Source organism: Mus caroli, chromosome 12 (assembly GCF_900094665.2).
Source record: "Mus caroli chromosome 12, CAROLI_EIJ_v1.1, whole genome shotgun sequence".
Lineage (NCBI taxonomy): Eukaryota > Metazoa > Chordata > Mammalia > Rodentia > Muridae > Mus > Mus caroli.
The window spans coordinates 103,197,526-103,202,412 of NC_034581.1; positions in this window are offsets into that span (position 1 = coordinate 103,197,526).

Below are 4,887 nucleotides of genomic sequence, written 5' to 3' on the forward strand. Positions count from 1 at the left end.
GGGAGGGGGAGGGGAGGGGAGGGAGAGGGAGAAGGAGAGGGAGAGAGGGAGAGAGATACAGAGAGACAGAGAGAGAGAGACAGAGACAGAGAGAAATTCTGGGATTGAGACGCACAGGGAGATTTGCCCTGACACAGAGAAAGATGGTTGCATGACACTGAGGACCAGGTAGCCAGCCACTGGCATGACTTTGACTGCATTAAATGGGATAATTGAGTTATGAGCTATGGGAGATGAGCCAAAGCTGTTAGTCTTGACATTTAGAAGTCTCAGAGTCATTATTTTGTGAAGCTTAATGTGTGGGATGGGAGGCCTGAGGGTTACAGCGTAGAGCACCAGGTAACTTTGAAACATCAGGATAAGACATGATTTATATACGTTCATCAATCTCATTTGTCAGGTTTAGACCAAACTTCACTCATATCAGCAAATGAGATTATGGCTAGGCAGGTGTGGCCACTCCTGTTTGTCCTGACATTTGGGCAAATGGGGCTTGCTGTTATATACCTGACTAGAATGCAGCCCTGTATGACAAAATTAATACGGCAGTTAGAGTTCAGGGTAAAGTTGAGTTTCAAAATAAAACTAGAGCCAGATGCAGGTGGGGCATGCCCTTTGGAATCCCAGCACTCAGGAATCGGTAGATCTTTGAGTTCAAGGCCAGCCTGGTCTACAGAATGAGTTCTAAGACAGCCAGGGCCACACAGACAAACCCTGTCTTAAGTAAATAAAATAAAATAAAATAAAATAAAATAAAATAAAATAAAATAAAATAAAATAAAATAAAATTAGAAAGAGTAAATTCTAAAGAGTGTAAACAAAAATCTCTTCATAGTACTTGCCAATAGTCCCAGGGCTCGGGAGGCAGGGGCAGAAGGTCTCTGTAATTCAAGGGTAAACTGGTCTACACAGTGAGATCCTGTCTTTAACAACAACAAATGACTGGGTGTTGATGTTATTTAGTTACCTTCATCAAGTTTCTCCTTTGTAGCTCTCCAGACTCTGTACTGTGCTGTCCAAAGATGATAGATGACTCCCTCAGCCTCCCTCGCACCCCCAAAGTGTCTTCCAGACACAACCGAACACACACACACAAACTCAGAGGTCACGGTAGTGTGCACAGTGCACAGGCTTGTGGAGGGACCGAGAAGCTATCTGCAATGGATACCCTCTAGCAAAACAGAAATCAATTTTCTCCAACGGAGTCTCGCTGAGTGTCCTGATGGCATTTCAGGGCAGGCCCATGCCCAAGAGTAATTGACCAATATAAAACTTATTTTGTGGACTTTTGATTTCTTAGGTTTGCTTGGGCGTTTTTTGTTTTTGTTTTGTTTTATTTTGTTTTGTTTTGTTTTGTTTTGTTTGTCTTGTTAGTCTTTTGCCTATTTGTTTTCATTCTCATTTGTGTGTGTGTTTATGCTTTTTTGGTTTTTGTTTGTTTTATACTGTTTGAAAGAGGGAGCTTATAGTTGGGTAGTTAGGGAGGGTGTGGAAATGGGAGGACCTAGGGGAAGTTGGGAGTCGGGAGACACATGATCAAAATATATTGTATAAAAAAATTTTGAGGTGGGCTCTACAAGTTCCCTCTCCCCACTGCCGGACATTTCATCTAAGGTCCCTCCCTTTGAGTCCTGAGAGTCTCCCACCTCCGAGGTCTCCGGAACATTCTGGAGGGTCCCCCAACCTCCTACCTCCCAAAGTTGCCTGTTTTCATTCTTTCTGTTGGCCCTCAGGGCTTCAGTCCTGTTCCCTCCACCCAATACCTGATCATGTTCCCCTATTCCCTTCCCTATCCTCTTTTCCACCCAGGTCTCTCCCCCTGCCCCCCTCCTGTGATTGCTTTCTTCTCCCTCCCAAGTGGGATTGAGGCATCCTCATTTGGGGCTGTTCAGCTTGTTAACCGTTTTGAGTTCTGTGGATTGTACCCTAGGTATTCTGTACTTTTGGGGGGCTCATATCCATTTATTAGTGAGTACATACCATGCATGTCCTTTTGAGTCTTGAGTTACCTCACTCAGGATTATATTTTCTAGTTCCATCCATTTGCCTGCAAAACTCATGATGTCCTTGATCTTAATAGGTGAGTGGTATTCCATTGTGTAAATGAACTACATTTTCTGTATCCATTCTGTTGTGGGACATCAGGGTTGTTTCCAGCTTCAGGGCATCAGGTGAGGGATGGGGTTGCCATCCCAAAGTCAAAAACTCTGACCCATAATTGTTCCTGTCTGAAAGAACTGCAGGGACAGAAATGGAGAGGAGCCTGAGGAAAAGAAGGTCCAGCAATAGGCCTAAAGTGGGATCCAGCCCAAAGGGAGGTCCCAAGGCCTGACACTATTACTGAGGCTATGGAGCGCTCACAAAAGGGGTCCTATCATGACTGCCCTCTGAAAGACCCAACAAGCAGCTGAAAGAGTCAGATGCAGATATTTACATCCAACCAATGGACAGAAGCTGCTGACCCCTGTGGTTGAGTTAGGGAAAAGCTGGAAGAAGCTGAGGAGAAGGGCAACACTATAGGAGGACCAGCAGTCTCTACTAACCTGAAGCCTTGCGATCTCTGACACTGGACCACAACCAGGCAGCATACATCAGCTGATATGAGGCCCCCAACATGTATACAGCAGAGGACTGCCAGGTCTGGACTCAGTCAGAGAAGATGCACCTAACCCTCCTGAGACTAGAGGCCCCAGGGAGTAGGGAGGTGAGGGAGGTGGTGAGGGGGGCTGGGAACATCCTCATGGAGACAGTGGATCGAGGAGGTATGGGATGTGGAACAGTCAGAGGGTGGACTGGGAGGGAGAAAAATCTGAACTGTAAAAAAGATCAAATAAAATTTAAAAAATTTTTGTTTTCTTTTTGAAATAGCATCTCGCTATATAGCACTGGCTGGTCTGAAACTCACTCTATAGATCAGATTGGCCTTCAACTCACCAATATCTGCCTGCCTCTGCCTTCCAAGTGCAACCATACCTAGTTTGATTTTTTTTTTTTTAAAGAATTAGGATCAGAGTTTAAGGGGAAACTTATAGGCAAACTTAGACCCGTTTTAAAAGTATTTTAAATGGATCTTCTTTAAAAACCTCGGTGTTAGAACCAGAAGGATCTGTTGCTAAAAATAACTTTGTAAGCTTGTTTCAAATTATAATCTTAATACTTTTATAAACTCTGGGTCTTATGCAGGGGGAAATGATGAGGTGGGAGAGATGACTGGCGTCCTGCCAGAGCTCTGGGGCTCTGGGCAGGTGGACTCAGGAGACTGCCATGGGGCCCCATGGAACCGCCTCGGGACTGGTGTTGGGATGTGTTAGGCTGCAGAACCATGCTCCAGAGAATGGGGAAGACACAGTCTCGACTCCATTTCTCAGGCACCAGAGACTGCCAGATACAGCGGAAAAGTCGGAAAAGTTGACTCTGGGTCTCTGGGCCTCACGGAGGCCAGAGACAATAGATTCTCAGTCTCAGACATCCCAGATGCTGATGGATGTCGAGGAAGAGCTGAGAACGAAGTGGGGGCCCCAGGGGTGGCTCAGTCAGCCCTGGGACCGAAGGGAGAAGGGGCAGGGGGAGAAGGCAGTGGGTGGTTCCCACTCAGGAGAGAGTCTTTGGTCTTGTCTGGTGGCTGGAAACACTGGGAGGCCTTCCTGTGGGAGATTAGACCGTGGCTCTTTAGGGCAAGGCCTATTCTATTGTTCTAGCATGGCAGGTCTTGATGAGCAGAGATGGTCCATGGTTTTAGACCTTTATTGTAGAAAAGCAGAGAGAGAGGGAAGAGTAAAAAGGCAGAGGGCAGCCATGGCCACATGGGGAGAGAGGAGAAGGGAGAGGGAGAGAGGGAGCAAAGAGAAAGCAAGAGAAGCAAGAGAGGCAAGGGAGAGAGAGGAGGGGCCAAGCAGCCCGTTTTATACTTGGTTGGGCTATCTTGCTGTTGAGGGTAACTGTGGGAAGGAGCATACCTAGCTATATACCTATGGGTAGATACCTGGCTATATACCTGTGGGAAAGAGCATACCAGGTAACTGTGGGGGTGGAGTCTGGAAAGCCTATGTGACTGATGACAACAGAATGATAGAGGTGAGGGCTCATGATGTCAGGAGTTTGTGTCTGGGGGCATAGCTCACTTGTAGAATTTGTAGAACTTGTAGAATCACTCCATCCCTTGTAGAATTTTCTACTGGGTCTCTGGAGTAAGCCTTGCTCGACTAGAACACAGACTGTCTTTCACGGTCGAACAGTCTTATAATTTTCATATTTTTATATTCATCTTTCTTCCTAGTAATCAGCTTTTTATCTCCCCAGGAGACACAGATCTAGGACAGATTAGACCAGACTAAAAGTATATAAAGGCAGGTTTATTAGGTACTGCTCCTGGGCAGACTGCCCCAAAGAACTGGTCTAGGCAGTCATGTGCCCAGGCTAGTGTGATGACATGTCAGCCATAAGCTGGGTTTGTGCCCAAGTGTGGTCAAGAGCTGAACACATAGGCAGGGATTTGGGAGGCTGGCAGCATCAGGGAGGAGGATGCCACAGCTGACATTAATTCGGAACTGGGCTTGGAGACACTCCTTTGTTCTGAGTTTTTCAGTGTGGGTGGGGTTGGAGGAAGGAGGGCAGACAAGGTTTCCTATCTTGTGCAGGGGCAAGCAGGGGTTCCAGCCTAACACCTAAGTTTTCTAATTCTAATTTTTGAATTGTTGGTGTGAAAGACTCCAGGACTCCCAAAGGGAGACACCCACTCAAGCCTCGGGACAGCCGCGCACCCAAGAAGACACTGAGACTAAACTTAAGATGTAGAGAGTAAGATTTAATACAGCAGCAACAAGAAAGCACATAAAAAGCACATAAACCAGAGCCCTATAAAGCAACAGCAAGCAAATACATGAACTA